The sequence below is a fragment of the Pezoporus occidentalis genome, unplaced genomic scaffold (assembly GCF_034315485.1).
Source record: "Pezoporus occidentalis ecotype Australia unplaced genomic scaffold, CSIRO_AGI_Poc_V1 ctg112, whole genome shotgun sequence".
In the NCBI taxonomy this organism is placed as follows: Eukaryota; Metazoa; Chordata; class Aves; order Psittaciformes; family Psittacidae; genus Pezoporus; species Pezoporus occidentalis.
The window spans coordinates 2,291,331-2,310,614 of NW_026912907.1; the positions used below are offsets into that span (position 1 = coordinate 2,291,331).

Below are 19,284 nucleotides of genomic sequence, written 5' to 3' on the forward strand. Positions count from 1 at the left end.
CTGTTTTCTATTTGCTTAGAAAATATTTGTGGGTTTTTTGTTTCAGTAGGTTTGTTTGTTTTGGAGCTGAAATTAAATGGACTAATCTAGATCACTAGTTCCTTGCTTTTATTAAATACATTTGGATGACTCTGTTAGGCCTTCAAATATTTGCAGTTCATTCAGCTATTCTATAACCCATTCTTCCCTTACTAAAGCAGTGTAACCCCTTCTTTCTCTGCTGCACCTGTACTAATTGGCTGACTGGATCTGATTTTTTAAGTGAAAAAAAAAAGAGAATATGAAGCACATGATCAAATGAAGATAATAGCTGCCTATCCTGCCTCAGGAAAAAGCTTCTCATCTGAGTTAATATTAACCCTTACACCTCTTGTTTACTTTGCACTCTGGACCTTATGACTGTGTCCCTTTATGTCTGTGCAACTATTAATCTTTAGCAGTATCTATTAGAATCTACTGTTATTGTTCTCATATCTTGTTTTCAGGGGGACTGAAACCTTACCCAATCATGAGCGTGGCAACTGATGTAAACCTGTATCACGTAAATGCAAATTGTGTGTTCTGTAACAGAACTGTGGCTGGGCAAGGGAGAAGCTCTCTGACCTGCCTGACATGCTTTTTGGTGCCTCCTCCTCTAGAAAGGAAGAAGTAACAGGAGTGTGTTCTCCTGAAAGCAGCTGAGCATATCCAAGTGCAGAGAAGCCTTGGGCAGCAGTATAGAGCATCCAAGGACACAGAGTAGAATGGGAGCATGAAGCATTGAGATAACCAGGAGTTTTCCTCATGAAAGGAGCAAGGGGCCTTTCTGAAGCAAGAAGTAGTTCCAAAGTCAAGACTCAGAACCAAAAGAAAGCAGGAGACCCAGAAAGAACTGTGTGCAGTTTGTGGAAACCAAGGAAGCTACAGGAACTTGCTGGAAAGAGCAGCAAGGCTGAAGAAATGGATGCGTCCTTACAAGAGCACAACTGGCAGGGTACTGGTTTGTTTCTGACCTTTAATTTCAGGCTCCTTTTCCCAGGAGATCTGAGGTTTTCCCTTATAAATAACTACCTGGTGGAGGTTTCATATTTTGTGTTACAGTAATACCAAATTTAAGACACTGGTTAGCAAATTCAGGATTTTCTCACACCACGTGTGGGGACCAAGTTCAGAAAAAAGTTATTGCAGACTCCTAGAGCTGATTAAAGACACAAGACAACAAGTACTCCTAAGCAAGCTGCAAAAAGGTAGGAAATGGAGGAATCACCCAAGACTTAAGCCATGTTTTGATGTTCTGTTTGCAGTAAAAGGAAACTAGAAAACCTCCAGGTATGACTTAGGAGTCATGAAGCCACAAAACAACACCGGAATTGAAAAGCGCTGCTGAGTCAGTCCCTTAGTTCCCACAGATGAACTACAGTAATAAGGGTCTCTAAACCAGCGAACTGCCAAGACAATAGTCTCTGGAGCAATGGAATAAGAACTGCAGGGAGAAGAATTGGCTATCCAGAAAGTTCCTCCATTTATTGTCTGCAACTCTGCATTAGGTGGTCTTTCTCTGAAACAAAAAAGGGAAGGATATATTAAGCATCATTGTGAAATCCTTTGGCTTGTCTCCATTAATGATGACATAAGTTAGAATAAATTATTATATGAAATTATCCAACTATAAATTTCAACTTGAAAGAAAAAAATCAACTGATTTTTTTTCTGGAGTTCCCCCTGCTCTCTCCACCAGACACAATGTAATAAAGCAGAAAGCAGCGGAGATGAGCCAGCAGTTTCATGACTGGTGGGAAAGAAGGTTCCTGTTAGGTGGAACACTCAATATTATTTCAGTGGGATTGGTTGGGATTCTATGTAAACAACTTTGCCTTCATTTCTTAGGTTCTGAGGAGCAATATTTAGGATGGGTTCATGGGTGAGTTCTTGCCAGTTGGTACACGTGTGCTGGGTTTAGACGTAGCAAAGCTACATTTTATAGTAATATTTTCTGTTTCCTGGAAAAACTGGTTCAAATAGCTATTGGATCTTCTGTAAAAGAAAAAAAGTGACCTCCCACCTGGTAGTTTTTGTCTTTCAGGAGTCAAGAAAATCTCTTTCTTTTGAGGATCCCCATTATCCAGACAATTCCACACAGATGTCCAAGCTTCACAGATCCACAGCATTCCCTGTAAGCTTTAGTTCTGTTACACCTCCTTTTTCAGTCCCAACAATTATCTTCTCTGATCCTCACTTTTTTCCAAATGTAATTTTTCATACTGCACAGGATTTAGGTTAGTTACACTGGACTTCTAGGTTTATTGTGATTTAATTTCAGAAAGCAGGTAGAGACCATGTAACTAAAGTGATTATTCTGACAAGACTTTTTGTGTGACAGACAGGCTTTGACTATTGCTGGTGCTCAGCTCTGAGAGATACCATTACATATATACCAGACCAAATATAGGATTATAACAATTATAACCTGCTGCCTAATTCCTGAAAGTACACTTTCATGGAAAATATGTCTTTATTATGCACTCCTCCATAGCATAAATAAAGTGTATTTTACATCTGTACATATCCTTATTGAATTGCTGAGATACTATTCCAGCTTCAGCCTGTACTTTAAGAGCTGTTAAAACATCTGATTTAGGGAAGGTGCAGACATAAAAACAATCCAAGTACTAAAAAAAACCATAATGGTAAGGGTAATAAAAAGCTCAGTCTGCCCAGTTTTTCAGAAGGAGATTGAAAGCTTACTGTGTGCAAATACCTTGGAGAGAGGAAAAAAATATTGAAATTGTTTGGCTTTTTTTATTTTAGTAATGAAGGCATAACAAAAGCCAGTGTCTGAAAGCTCAGCAGAAATCCAAATAAGAACAAAATATATGTTTTCAGCAGTTTCAGTAAAAAACTTGTCCAAGTTGTGTTTTCAAGTCTACATAGCATGAGTCTCTGAAAAATCAGTTTTACTGTACACTAGCATGGCTTAGTGAAATTCAAATTACTTCACCCAAAGGGGGATAACTAAGTGAAATGTAACTGCATATGACTTTCATGTTAGATTATGAGCTAATGGTATAGTAGACTAAGGTTATTGGTAGAGCATGTTATTGCTCCTTTGAAGAAGTTCCCATATATGTTAGGAATAGGACTTCTTTTGCTCTCCAGCATAAAACATGTTTTGGTTATTTGCAGTGGTATTACTGTAGGTTTGCTGGTACTGGTTACCAGATTACTTACTGATCTTTTTTTTTCTTCATGTGCACCAAACAGCAAAAATCATTAATTGTGCTATTTGGTTTTATAGTTATGGTATGTAATTTCAGCAGTAATGAGCAAATCAACTTGTTTGTATCACACAGGTATTTGTAGGTTGCTCAGACCATAAACCAACCTTTCAAGTACTGTTATCATCATATTTTTCCCCTGTATCTTATTTTTGGTTTTTTATTGTGTGAAAAGAGGCATATTTCAACTTTCTCACTGCTTCTTTTAAACAAAAAGATGAAACTTTCCTGGTCACTGGCCTAGATGTAACTTCCTGTTGTGCTGCAAAATGTAACCTTAAATATTTACAAATATTTGTAGGCATTAAATACACATGATGTTCAGTTTCTCATTTCTTGCTGTGAAGCATATACATGCACACAGATAGATATATACACAGATATGCATATTCTTCCTTTTTCAACTTTCTATACTTGAATTCACCGTTCATCCAGAGAACATGGTGTTGCGTGGTTTGAATCAAGGTTATGCATATCCACAGATTGAATAAATCCTTTCTGCAAAATAAGGAAATATAAACAACTTTAGATAAACATGTCTTTAGCATTTAAAACCTAGTCACGTAGTCCTAGTAGAAGTATTTTAACCATTTTTTCCAGTATTTCTATAGGCATATCAGAGTCAAAGGAAATCTTAGTAACCTTAAAATCTAAATACACTAAATTGCAATTATTATTCTTTTTTTTTGTTTACCAAGCTGGGAATTAAAGAGAAATAGGGAAAATAAACAAAATACTAGCTACTATAAACAAGCAAATGAAGGTTGCTGCCAGAACATTTCTCCAGTTTTAAACTTCCCACACCAGTCATAATGCCAGAAGTTATTTTTCAAAGAATTTTAAACACCGTTGAAAATAAAGATTAAGATGAGTTTGACATACAGAATGAGAAAATCATAGAATTACAGAATGGTTGAGGGTGGAAAGAACATCTGGAGTTCATCAAGTCTAATCCCTCTGCTCAGTCAGGGTCAGCTAGAGCAGGTTGTCCAAGGACTGTGTCCAGTCCAGTTTTGAATATCTCTAAGGACGGAGGCTCCATAACCTCTTTGAGGCCATCTGCATAGTAAAAAAGTGTTTCCATGCCTTTGGATGGAATTTCATATGTTTTAATGTGTCCATTATCTCTCATCCTATCAGTGGGCACCACTGAGTGTAGTCAGTGGCTCACTCTTCTTCATTCCCTCCTCTCATGTTAGTATACGTATATAATATACTTTTGAGCCTTCTCTTCCCAAGGTTGACCACTCACAGTAATCTCAGCCTCTCCTCTTGTCAAATGCTCCAATCCCTTGCTCATCTTCATCACCCTGAATCACATTCACTCAAGTAGGTCCATATCTTTCTTGTACTGGGGAACTCAGCATTGGATTCAGATGTGGCCTTACGAGTACTGACTAGAGGGGAAGGATCACCTCCCTTGATCTCCTGTCAAACTCATCCTAATGTGGGCCATGAGGCTTTTGACATTCTCTCCTGCAAGGGCACACTGCTGGCTCATGGTTTGTTTGTTGTCCAGAAGGACATCAAATTCGTTCACTGTTAGAGCTGTTTCTAGCTTACTAGCCCCGGTTTGTACTCCTTCCAAGGGAGCAGAATTTAGTACTTGACCTTGTTGAACTGAATGGGGTTACTGTTGGTCCATTTCTCCAGCCTGCCCAAGTCCCTCTGGAGGGCAGCGTGACCCACTGTTGAATTAGCCACTGCTCCTAGATTTGTGCTATCTGCAAATCTGCTGAGTACACTCCATCCCATCGTGGTATGATAGACATGAATCATAGAATAGTTAGGGTTGGAAAGGACCTTAAGATCATCAAGTTCCAACCCCCCTGCCATGGGAAGGACACCTCACATTAAACCATGCAACCCAAGGCTCTGTCCAACGTGTTGAAAACAATTTGTCCCAGTATTGATTCCTGGGGTGCACCGTTAGTCACTGTTTTCAGTCACTGCTGATAACAATCCTATGATCCCAGCAGTTCAGTCAGTTTTCAGTCCACCTCAATGACCTTTTACCTAGCCTGTATTTTACCATTTTTTCTATAGGGATGTTAATGGACACAGGGTCAAAAGCATTGCTAAAGTTGAGATAAACAACTTCCACTGTCCTGCCCTCATCCACCAAGCCACTCATCACAGAAGTCTATCAGATCACTCAGGCATGGATTCCCCTTCATAACTGTATGATGGCTAGTCCCCATTACCTTTCTGTCCCTCATGTTAGGAAATGATTTCCAGGACGATTTATCTCTATTCCCTTCCTTGTATTGAGGTAAGGCTGACCAGCTTCTGGTTCCCCAAATCCTCCTTCTTGCCTTTTCTATATATCAAATGGATCATGTAGCAATGGGTGCATATTCTCCCTACTTTTAGCTCTTTTTGTCTTCTGCATACCTGAAGTGCATGTAACTCCCAAATTCTTCTTAGTTCAGGCACTATAGTTATTATTTGTTTAGAACAACTTACAACGATGAAAGATCTATTATTCAACCAGTCTCAGACACTTAGAATTTGGATAAATAGGGCTATTTTTATCCTGAATTCTGCAAAATCACACTTTCATTCTGTTCAGTTTAGTCAAAAGTTGAAATGACAGAGTTTATATGAAACAAAAAAAAAACACTGGCTGACTGCTTATTAAGTGATTTCTAAAGCAATCTAGCTGTTGGTTTCAGCTGAACAGGAAAATTAGAGAAAATTTAAGTATCAGGGGAAAAGTACTTAGAATTGGCCACTGTGGCAGCTAACTGTGCTAAATTAATAGCTTCTGAGATTTTCCCTTTTTTGTTTTAAGTGTGAGTGGAAAGATGTTCAAGAAGGTTTTCAATTTTGCAACAATGGATTTCACATTGCACATGGATTTCAATGAAAATATTATCCTTATCAAAATTTAACATTTTACTAGTAGCTCTTTCTCATATTCAGACTTACAGTACTTTGTAGGGTTAAATTTCTGTCAGCATTAAAGTGCTGATGAAATGGGGATTACATGATAAAGAAATTTTTTTTTTAATTACTGTCACAGAAGTCTCATTAATGCAGAGTCTCATCACAGTAATTGCTTGAGAAACAGGCATTAGAACATCTAACAGCTTTAAAAGACTTTGCTGCATTCAACCCAATGTTGCATAAGTGTGTTTGATTACATTTTTTATCTCCATATTTACTTCTGACAAGGTAGAAATGGTAGAAGTAGAACACAGTATAGAATAATAAAAGTATAAGAAATAAGAAAATAGTGGAAACACAGCATTAACAAATGGTATGCCTAGTATTTTGTTATCTTTCTTTGCAGCAGACATAATACCAAATGTCAATCACCTGATATTAGATTTTGCCCTTTTGAAATGCTTTAAAGACTAATTATGTGGACCAGACCAGTATCTCTTGCAATATCCCTGTGGTGATATCTGATAATAAAATGCCTTTGATCATATACTAGTCATATTCTTACTTCAAGTCACACACAGCATATCTCTAGAGGAATGGCAAAATATTGCTTCAGCTTGATTGTGCTGCTGGCTGGGAAGTTACCCAGTGAGACACAGGTTACTGTTAATTTTGATACTTTGAGTGGATGGATGATTTGACTTTCACTATATCTGTAAGATGTAATGGTTTTAACATTAGTATTGGAAAAAATATGGTTCAGAAAATGGCGTGCAGAAGGTGTCCCACGTGAGATATTATTTTCTTAGGAAAGCTTCTCCATAGAACAAAGTAAAACTTCAAATACATTGACTTCTCCCAGTAACAACATGGAGCCCTGTTAGGAAGACAGGAAGGCTCATTGAGTTAAAAAAGCTAAATTAGTGACAAATTGTTGGAGATGACTCTGTAATATTTGATGACAAAATATTTTATATACAAAATCAAATGTTTGGTGTACAATATATATTGTGTATCCCAAAGGGAATTAGGAAACTAATAATCCTGCTACAAAATTCTTGTTAAAGACACTGGGATGGCAACCCCCTCTGTAGAGTTAATCCTGTGATCAGATGGTTTACTTAAGAAGAGGTCTAGAAGTGTGATCAAGCTAACACTGTCCTAGAGAGACCCTTTTTTTGAGAAGGAGTATCATGCAGAACATTTAGTAGGACCTTATAAATGATCCCATGGAATCAAGGGACGTATACCCAGAGGATACACTTTGGGGAAAAATGCCATTTTTAGTCATCTTAGTGACCTCTTTGTCCATGACAAAAAGTCCTGTGTTGTTCAAAAGGAAAGTAGCAAAATTCTAGTTCAAAAGTAATTTCCTTAGTCTATTGCTCTGTACTTCTCACATCTCTGTTTCCTTCTATCTGCTCCCTCTCCTTTTTCTATGAAAGTCATCTATTTATATAACAGTAAAAAAGCTTATGTCAGGATCCCAATTACCTATACCTTCCTCTTATCATGTCTCCTTTAACCTTAGAAGATCAATTCTTGCCTTCATTCAGCACAGTAAGACCAGCTTGGGATCTCTGTAAATATGCACAAAGCTACTTTCTTGTTCCTCTTTACTTTCCTTTTTAAAATTCTCCTTTGCATTGATGCCTACATCACCACCCGTTTGTCAGTGTTGATCTGACATCTCTACTCTTGTGCTTATAGGCACTGCCTTCAGAAGTTGCCAATATTTTTTTCTGTATTTATCCAGTATTTAAACAGTCAGTACTGATCTGTCACTAGTGTTCCTCAGCTGCATACTAGGAAAGTAATCAGTAACAACTTCATTAGTCTAGCTCTAGAAGTTTGGAGGAGGGTCAGCATTTGACAGAATTTGAGGATCTGAACAGGCTGATGGGGCAGAGCTGAGAGAGGACCACCTAAACCTAATGCATTATAACATCCTGTGGAGTGAATGGCAAATATGGATGAAGAGGTTGGTGACAATCAGAAATTGCTACAAGACAGCTTTTTCCTTCCATCCTATTATTCTTTTATATATGAGTACTATTGTCTAAGACATATAGTCATAAGGCATATACAATAAGTAAGGGGCAGAGCCTGCCAGTTTATATCCTGAAGTACAGCTGGAGACAAGCAGTCCCATCAACACAAAATATCTTAGTTACTTATAGTTAAAATATACCAAAAAAGGAAAACAATTATGTTCATGTAACCAGGATGTGTCTTTCTTGTGCACTTAGAATTGTCTTATTTCTTAATTATTAGCAAACAAAAGTATATAGAAAGAAATGACAGCAACTTATTTACAGGTTAATTTATAATCTAAATGGTTGCATGGAACATTCTCCTGTTACGGGTTTTGTCTTAAGTGAGGGCTCAGAAGCTAAACACAGAACAGTACACTTAACACTAGGAGTATTTAGTTGTGGCTGCTCATCTGGCCCATACCATTTGCCATTCCAGGCAATGTAATTTTATGGATCAGATTCTCATAAAGCACTTTTCTACACCTTGTGCACTTCTGATGACAATTTATTCTTTCAAAGCCAAAGTCTTTATATACTAATGAACAACATGTGACACAAATAAAATAATGATTTTTTCTCATCACAGCTAATTAGGTTGGGCAGAACCTCTCAGTGATGCGGCCAAGTAGTTTTGAACAGGCTTCCACTGCTGTGAAACATCTGTTTGCACTTGACTGTGTCAGGTTGCCAGAAGTGGGATCAAGCTAACTGTGGAACCAGGAACCAGTGTCAGACATGCTAAGGTGCTATAAGTAGCTGATTTTTCCTAATTGCTAAGAAATGTAGAGTACGTAACCCAAGCTTACATCTTTTGAGGAGATTCATTTTTATTTGAAAAACTGAAAACAACTCAGATTAACACCACCTTTCCTTGGGTTCTCCAAAGGCTCAGCACTGTGCAATTTTATACATCTTTCAAGTGTTATTTTTCTGTGATCAGGTTGACCCAGCACTGAAGCAATTTTTGTCTCAATTAATTGTGCCTTCCTATTGAAAAAAAAATCCTTCCTCTAGGCTTGCTATCAGTAGGTACAAGTGATTATCCACAATTGTTACCAAGATAAATTGTTGTCCACTTCTTTCCGAGGCAGAACATGATCAAATCCTGACAGATAGGCAATTTTAGGCAAAAAAAAATTCTTCTCAGGAATAGGCTATAATGAATTAGCATATTGGCTATTTACGAGTTAATTTTTTACCATTATTTCTGGAAATTATGGTAGAATGATTCCTTTTCATTAATCAAATAACAGTAATTAAGTTCAATAATTCAAATTACCCTGTCTGTTTTTGTACACAAGTTTTCTGCATGACCCTCAGGTTTAGTGGGCATGTTCAAAATTACAAACAAATGTTTAAAGTGGGTCTATTAGTACAGCAACTATTTTGATGCATTATGAAGAATTCCTGAACAGAATATCCCATCTGACAACTAACCATTGCTAATTAATTAGGGACATTCGCTAAAGAAGAGAAAATAATCCATCTTTGTTGATCCTGTTAAATCAGAAAACATCTTAAATAACATAAGGTATTCCAAATTGGTTTAACAGAACTTGTTATATAACCTTTAGGAAGGACGGAAGAGGAAGAGTGAGCCTTTAAGTATGTACGTATATCTGCTCTGAATGTTCATCTTGGTGCTGCAACAAGATGTCTTTCTTATATGGCATGATCAAGGCACTCTAAGAACACATTATGGGAAATACACACTCTTATGACCTGCTTGTGTTGCGCCATCTCTTCTTGTAGTGAGATCCCAGAGGTCCACGAGATGACTCAGTATCCTGAGGATGTTAAATCCATGCAACTGAAAGCATTGAATTAGCTTGACTCAACACAGAAGAGTTCACAAAACATGCAAAGCTTTGCTCCCTTTCAGATACAGATCCTATATTCTCCTCTTCCAGAGACAGGATGTTAGATACTGGTTTTAATCTAATATTCCCCACCACTCCATATTATCCTTAAATCTGTATGATGTTCTGTGCTCCTGAAATCTGTTCCTTAGTTCTGCAGTAAGTTCTCTTTCTTTCAATAGAGTAAAAGTCCTGGAAACCTGAAAGGTGAGAGTCCTGAGCCATGTATTGATATCTTCTTTCTTTATACAATAAAATATTTTGGGTTACTTTTTTGCATTTATAAATTTTGAATACTATGAACAAAGGAAAATTAGAACTCTTAGAGAGAGAACCTAATGAATCTGAGAAATACAGCCCTGTTTTAGGCAGACCACGATTTTCATGTCATATAGGCCTTTACTGGGAGCATGGAATTTGTTATTCAGAGTTTTCTCTGACCACTCTGGTTAATCTCATTCTCTAAACACAACAGCTTCCCTATGTAAACACTAAAATGTGCCTTTAATTTATGACTACTTGCAGACTTGGAATTTATTGGATTTACAGAAGACAAGAATAAAGCCTGTTGCTATCTCTGTGGATCAAAGCATTTCTTTGTTAGCAGGATGTGCACAAAAAGCATTGCTAGTGACAAAATTGTATCTCCAGAGCAAGCCCTGCAAAGATTTAAAGCTGGAGTAGTATTCAGAGGTAAGGAAAAAGGAGATGGAAGAAAAGCATTAAGGTTGTTTGACTTTTTAGTTATAGACTACAATGAAGTAGAAGAGATTTTGTTTTCTTTTGTAGCATTTTCATACTGACAGCTGTACTTCTTGTTTCCTGAATACACAGTCCATGTTGCAAAGAGCCCTATGATATTCAAAATAAATTAAATGTGAGGTATTTCTGTATTAGATTTTGCTCAAGAAACACATCTGAGCATAATAAAATAATACATACAGCAAGTATTGAAGTTTCATTTATTTCAATGGGATTTGTACCTGGACCTCAGTGAAATTAGTTCTTTAATATCTGTTTCTACTGTTTTTCATATGCAGCACAATTCACTACAAAACAGCTAGTGGACTCCTTAAAATACCACCAATAAGCAGCTGTTCTGCAACTTGTACATACAAGGTCTGAAAGGGAGACTGTCACTCTTGTCTAGAGGATTAATTTCAGTGGGATTTTCTTTAAAATCTACTCCTATGTTTTCAAACTCACAGGGACAATTCAGGGTTCTGCTTTTCAAAGGTACTATTAGTATTAATAATATGAAAGGTGCTATTTTCAAAAGAATAACAAAAAAATCACAAGAATATCAAGAAAACTAAACTGTTGCAGGTTTTTTCTCCTCATGAAAACCTTCCTACAGCATGTTCCCTGTATACTTATGCAAACCCCACAGATGTCTACATTTTATAATACAGAGATATTTTAAGCCAATCCATCATCCTTGCCTAACAGCACAATGTAGCTTGACAGAGACTACCACTTGCATGAAGCCTTGAAGAAATATAACACCTGAATCATCATGAGTGTTAATATTTATATTCGCAATCTCACTTGCCTTCAGGGCTTTGCAGATGCTACTGCTAAAATGTAAGATAACCAAAGATGACATGTTAGCACCTGAAATATAGTTATATAAAGCAAAGGTATTATTTATGAAGACTTTTATTAGAGGATATGTTTAAGTACTGCAACACAAAACTATATGAAGACATCTAAGCTAACTCTAAAAACACATTGTCACTAAGAGGAAATGGCATAGTTGTTCTAATGTGATATTCTGCCTTGGCCGTGGCATGTCATTTCTCAGCCAAACTAATTTCCTTGGATGTAATTCCACAGAGATGTGTGCAGCCCTCTAGCACTGACTGAATGAGACTGCTCCATGGAAGCCTGGATATCCCTGTGATGTTCCTCTTTGCTGTGTAGACTGACACATATGAAGAATTTTGAAGGTTTGGTCCGCTGCTCATCTTTTCATGGGGCACAGCAATTCACAGAACTTACATGAACTAGCAACAGCTCTACTTAGGTGGCTCTGAAAGTTAAGAACTTGACAGCCCTAAGGCCACAAAGAGGATGAGTACGTTAGAAAGCTTTTGTGGCATCATTTTGGGGATCATTTCCAAACAACCCTGGGTATATGACGAATACTAAATTTACATATAAGAAACAAAACCGAACTGTGAAGATGAATTTGAGAGCCTCTGTTATAAGATTAAGAGATGATTAATATGGCAAGCTGAAAAGCTGAGTGAAAGGTTTATTTCCTTCAATTGGTCTAGCTGCATTTGAACAGAAGAAAAATTATATGCTTACACAATTCAAAGGTGGATGGCAAATGTTAATCCTTACCTAATGATTGATCTGCCATGGATTTGTTTTACATAAGGGATCTCCTCCCTCTTAATGATGCTTACTGAACTATTCAGATATCTAGAAAGGGTAAAAATTGTCCTGGAATGACTATGAGGGTAGATTTTTACATGAGGCTTTATCACATTTTTAACAGCTTTTCAACTCCAAGTCGTTGTACAGATAAGGCTTAGACACATTTCCTCTTAGCAGTGACTTCAAGTACTTAAAAATGCATAAGTGTGTAGAAGCCCTAAAGAACTGTAAAAACTAAGTTGTGTATAAAGGGAATCCCACATGAGAATGTAGGACTATAGAGAAGTTCATTTATCCTATATAACCAAGCTGCTAAAAGAGAAAACATGTTTTGGCCTGGGATTCTGCCTTGAGAGTAGGGAGGAGATGAAGTTGTGTTTTAGAAATAGTTTTGGCTAGTAGGTAACTTGAAAAATATGAAGTTCTGCTTTCTGTGATTCCCAGAGGGAGATAAGGAGTTTTGTGGGGGCCAAGAAAGGAAAGGATTGCCCTCTTTTCTCTAATATCCTGATTGTGATGAGATATGACATTAAGGGCATAATTTTCTCTTTTCAGCATGCACTTACTAGATCTATGTTTAACCATTGTGGCAGGTTGACCATGGCTGATCACTAGGTGCCTGCCATGCTGCGTTATCACTCCCTTTCCTCTCCAGGACAGAGGGAGAGAAAATAAGGTGAATAAGAAATTCTGGTTTGAGATAAAAGCAGTTTAATAAATAAAAAGCAAAGACCTGAAGCACAGAAGCAAAGGAAAACAATAAGATTTTAATCTCTATTTCCCATCAGCAAGTGATGCCCCACCACTTCCTAGTAAGCTGGGTTTCAGCAAGTGTACTGGTTGCTCTGGAAGGCAAATGTGGCTTTTATTACTGAGCATGATGTCATATGCTATGGAATATTCTTTTGGTCAGTTTGGTTTGGGTCAGCTCTGACTGTATCCCCTCTCCACCTCTTGCCCACCCCACAGCCTACTGGCCTTTGGAGGGAGGACAGTTTGGAGAGACGGGGTTGATGTCATGTGAGCACTGCTGAGCAGCAGCCAGAACACCGGTGTGTTATCAACACCTTTCCAGCTACCGATACAAAGCCCAGCATTACATGGTCTGCAATGGGGAAAGTTAACTCCATCCCAGCCAGAATCAGTACACCCCTGCAGAATTTGAAGGGCATTCAAAATTTACTTCCAGAGGACTGTCTTAGCCATAAATCCTTAAAACTGAAGAAATAAACATGTCTGTCTTCTGGGGGAGGGGGAGGAGGGGGAATGGGGAGGTGTGTCCAAGTTCTGAGTAATACGTATTTGAGTGTTGTTTGTCCAAACATAAATCCAAATCTGACATTCTGACATGGTTCCAACTTACTATGTTTTATAACAGAACTCTTAGTTCCTTAAAAGGCTGCAAATCTTATTTCCATACATGAGAACCCACATGTATCTACAACCATATTCAAGAACACAGAGTGAAAAATGCAGCATATCACCTCAAGAAAAATGCTAGTTCTTCCCCAGGTTAGGCAAATTTTTAATTTCAGCTATTATTTTCTTTTTTTTTTTTTTTTTTTTTTTTTAAGGCTAAGAGACATCAACATTTTCTCAGATGGAAAATGGTTCAATAAATCTGCTGATGAATCTGTTGGGATTAACAACTGCTACTTCCAACTCAACATCCAGTCCTCAAGAGGGCCCTACAATGCCCAAAGGAAAAGCATTTCCTCTAGTCCTGACCATTGAAACCAGGGGCTGAATCCACCATCCTATTTGGAGGACTATAGGAGAATGGTGGATTAATCTCTTCTGTTATTCTTAAAATGCATGTATCCTTTCTTGCTGGCAATCCCAATAATATAAATTCTTAAGTGTTTTTCACTGCGAAGGCTTATGGGGAGAATATTAGTATATAAAACCTTTAATGCATGCCATACCTATCGTGTTTAATTAAATATTATCCACATAGACAAGCTATTAAATAAGTATGAGTATATCCACAAAAGCTTATCATCCCAAAGTTGGACCAGTTACAGAGGCAACAGGATAACTAATGTTACTTTTTCTAATATTTTTTTAGGAAATATCTATCCACCCGACCAAACACAAAAGTCAGATTTAGGATGAAATCCATTAAAGGTAGGTCAGATTTCAGGCTTCTGGAAGAGTCAAATAGCCTATCATAGAAAACACATGCAAATGTTGATGAACAAACACAGTATCTCATTATAAAGTAATGTACATATATATACACAAATATATAGACATATATATAAAACAAAACTTATACTTACATTGAATTACTTATACCATTTTAAATTACTGAACACTTGCATTGGATTGCAAAAGTACTCTAGAATTAAATGACAATAGATGGTAAATACAACTCAAAGAAACCACACACTGCAAACCATCCTGCATTTCTTGCAGTTGTTGCACAGCCTGGTAAAATGTGGTACTACATCCCTCAGCTGTTACAAACCACAGCGACCACATGTTCCCTAACCTCTGCAGTGGGCATCATCCCTTGCACATCTTCCCTTTGCAATCTATCCAATCTAAACCACAAGTTCTGCAAACTCAAGTTTTCTTTGTCTGCTCTGATTTTATCAGGCTTGACTCCTGTTATGACAAATATGGTTGATTTTCTTCTCATTAATAATATCTAATACACACAACATTTCAGTATGAAAACAACAGATTTCAATATCTCATTTTTTTCAATATGCAAGTGTCACATACAAATGGTAAAACCTTTCACATAAAACTAAACCAGATTGATTTTTTACACTACTCAGAAGTCTTACTGCCTATTGTATTGCTAACTTGAATGTAAATTAAATTATTCTGTGTTATATTTTAGCCACTGATTTCAATTCTCAGTTACCTTCTGGGACAGAAGTGGCAAGAAAATGGGCCAGTATTTTATATGCCAAAAACAACTTTTGACATTTTGTGGCTTGAGACCTAGCTTGTTTGGTTTTCCTGATACTTTCCCTTAAGTTCTCCGCATTGTGTTGCAATAACCCAACACATTCAATACCTCAAAGTATATATATATGTATATATAATTATTTTTTTTTGGCTCTCCCTGTGCAAATTCCATCTCATAGGTTTCTATTAACACTGTTTCTTGTGAGGTCTTCTAGGCTGCAAATAATAAAAGATTTGGTCATACTAGGGCTCTGTCTAACCCCTGTCTTCAGGTCAAACCAATTAGTCCTATTTTAGTCTTATATGGTTTTGACCAACTCTTAGATAAGGCATGAATAGTAAATACTTGTTTTTATAAAGTTTTCTGCATCTGAAAGTGCTGCTTCATCAGACAGAAGTTTTCTGCCTTGGATTCAGTCTTCAAAAAGACAGTCCATGAAAATATTTAGCAAGGGTGTCAATAATGTGTTTACACAGTAATTTTTATAGGGAACAAAGCAACCGTCAGAGACCATGGACTTATCCTGGTTTTGGCCATTTTCTTTACTCATACTAGAAGCTTAAGAAACATCTGGATAGCTGCCCTTTCTTTTTATTTTATGTATGTTATTCATTTAGTATGACTAGTCAATCGTGTCCTCACTACACCTTCAGCTAGATCTCTAATGCTTTCTTTATATCTCACAAAAAATATTTACAATTACTAGAATATAGCCAGATTACACCTTTCTTTATAGATAGTTGAGGGATGCTCTAAATGTAAATTCTGTATCATATCCTTTTATACTTACTTTGATAGAATGGAAAGAGGCATGTTTTCCTAGATGTTCCCACAGTCTCTCTCAGGCTAAATGAATTGACAAAAATAGGCGTTAGCAAAGCTGATCTTTACTGCAACTAACATTTGTACTCAGATCACATACAACAGTTTGTCCTTCATTTGTACATATTCCAAAGTGCTGTATTTCAGAATACAGCAAAACTTCTAAGTCTTTAGTTTTCCATTTTTTGTGTTTCAGTCTGGCTGCATAGCAATTTAGGTAAGTCATGTTCAATAGTTCTGCAAGATATTCTGTATTTGACAGTGTCTATTCATATTTTTATGTGGGAAAGAAATGTTTGATCGAATAGCATAACAAGTATGTATCTCAGATGAAAATTCCTCATTTTGTTCTATGATAGCTCTCAAAAAACAGAGACTTCCTTCATCTTAAGCACTTTTCTCTGGACTGCTTTCTTAGTACATCACTAAGCCATAATACTTCTGATAAGACAGAGGCTTATTAAAGGTCTGCTGCATGTCTTTTCCTAGTTCTAGAAGAAAATCCCAGCACGGGTAGGCTTAATTTGGTCAATGCTTAGTTTGGTTATAAATAAAGGATTTAAAGAGCAGCTCTCCATTCTTGACAGATCCATTGATTTTTTTGGCAAGTTTCTCATGGCAGATGTGCTCAGTAGAACTGTAGGGCATGCTTATAGCTACTTACAGATTTTTGGAAGCTGCTGTTTCTGCTAAGTTATTCAGTTTAGAACTGGAAACCCACATTTTATAATAAAACTCGGTGACATCTGTCACAGCTTGATTACTTATGTTGAGGTAGTTCCTTAGTGTGAATAAATAACGGTATGAGAGTTCATGTGTAATGCTGCTATCTATCCAAAGTCTAAAATCAGTTTCCTATCAAATCGTGAAACAAAAAAGGCTCCAAATGGGTATAAGGACAAACTTTTCACCATGAAGACAGTCAAGCATTGGAACAGGCTTCCCAGAGAAGTTTGTGCAGTTTCATTGTTGGAGATTTTCAACCTTGACTGATTAAAGCCCTGAACAATGTGGTCTGACCTTGCTTTGAGAAGAACTTCTTGAAGTCCCCTCCAACCAGTATTTTTCTATGATTCTGTAAGAACTATTTTGCTCTTGATTTAGAAGAATAGGTGTATTATTTTTGCTCCACGGCAGTTCTGAGTTAACTATACATCATCTTAATAAGATATTAGTTAATATGGCACATCCAATGAACATCACTATCATTTTAACTGACAAAGTTTTATTTGGTAGCTTTAATATCAGAAGAAATTTTAAAATTCAAATTATAAGTTGGGAAGGTTTTCCCCCTAATCTGTAATTATTAAATTTTGGCAAAAGATAAACCAATAAAACTTTAATTGCCTGAGACATGATGAGGAAGGAAGTACACCGAAATACCAGAGCTTTATTGATATTCGAGTTCCAGTCTACAATTTTATGGACTTTTCAATGCTAATCCAAAGGAACAATTGCTTACTATTCTTTCTGTCATAGTTAGTGATTCCATGCTCTAAGAAAATAAATTAATCTTAGAAAGACAAGATCAAAGTATAAGAGCAACTATGACTACAAAACAATATCCACATGACTTGAGAAGTCTCCAGAAACAAGACTGAATGCAGACACAGTGGAATAACAGAGAAGAGAGAGGAAACTTTATTTGTCTGGAAGAACATTTTTATCAGCAACACTGGTAGAAAGGTACTACTGAAGCTCCAAAACATATTGCATTAGTGTGTACTCTAAAGAGAAGGCGATAAAAATAATCAACATTTTTTCAGAGACAGAAACTGCAGTGCACTACACATACCATATTTTGTAACAGTTCTGCTTTCATCTACCAACTCTACCTGTAAATTGCCCAAAGCTGTCATCTACCTGAGAATCAAACAGAACATTTTACAGAAGTGGCACTGGAGGGCTAGGACTTACAGTAGATTATAGGAATTCAAATGACTTTGTAGTGTCAGGGAGTCAAACATGAGTTTTGTATTCATTGTGTGACAAAAAGTTCTCTCTAGAGACTGCATTTCTCATATAATGATGGAGTCCATTAAAATTTACCAGAATATTAAAAGACTGGACTAGGGATTTAAGAGGAAGTTACTACTGTTCATGTAAAAAGTGATTTGGGCTTATCTGAGATTTTTGTTTTTAATTAAGACAGAACAAAAAAGAAAGCATTCACAATGTTAATCTGTTTCATTTTTCATAGTGTAACTATGAAATAAAGATAAATAAGGCTGCGATCATTATCTTTGGATAGCTTGAGGCAAATTCTCTCTGTAATCCTACAACTGGGTAACTTCTGAGTACTTCATGTAGAACTAAATTTGTTTTCCAGAGTTAAAAAAAAATCATACTTCCAATACTAGTAGTAATTTAATGGAAGTATTATTGTGTGTCCAATGCAGATAACTATCTAGTAGATTTTATTGGAGTAATAGAATTATAGAATCACAGAATGGTTTGGGTTGAAACAGACCTAAAGATCGTCCAGTTCCAGCCCCCTGCCTTGGGCAGGGACACCTTCCACTAGACCAGGTTGCTCAAAGACCCATCAAACCTGGCCTTGAACACTTCCAAGGATAGGGCATCTGCATCTTGCCTGGGCAAACTATTCCAGCACTGCTTGCTCTTGGACAAAGTCCCTCTGCAGGTTTCTTGTAGTCCCCCTTTAGGCTGTGGAAGCTGCTCTGAGGTCTTTCTGGAGCCTTCTCTTCTCCAGGCTGAATAAGCCCAGCTCTCTCAGCCTGTCTCCATAGGAGAGGTGCTCCAGCCCCCAGATCATCTTCATGGCCCTCCTCTGGATTTCCTTCAACAGGTTCATGTGTTTCTTATGTTCGGTTCTTACAAGTCTTCAGGCACCTAATGTTCATTGCAAACCCTATCTGTAGGTACCTGTTTGTTGTACTTGGCTGCCAGCAGAGACACCTAACATTAACATTACTCCAACGGTAACTTTCAGAAGTTTCTCCACACAAACAAACAAACACATACACACACAAAAAAAACACAAACAAAAAACAAAAGATCCCAGTTCATAGCAAATTAATTCCATTACTCTGAGTTTGACAATTTTAATTACTTTCTGTGCATGCCCACAGGTAATCTACACCCAGGTACACTGG

The 19,284-nt window shown here is 37.0% G+C and overlaps 1 long non-coding RNA gene across 2 annotated transcripts; it reads left to right on the plus strand.

The window, feature by feature from the left end:
* Window positions 1-491: 491 nt before the first annotated feature.
* Window positions 492-14,551, plus strand: LOC134171477 (uncharacterized). 2 transcript variants are annotated; one of them, XR_009967645.1, is made up of 4 exons: window positions 492-979; window positions 8,766-8,922; window positions 10,564-10,731; window positions 14,492-14,551. It is a non-coding gene; the product is annotated as an uncharacterized LOC134171477 (long non-coding RNA). The 2 variants fall into 2 exon arrangements; XR_009967646.1 differs by lacking the exon at window positions 14,492-14,551 and adding an exon at window positions 13,802-13,901.
* The last annotated feature ends 4,733 nt before the right edge of the window (window positions 14,552-19,284 follow it).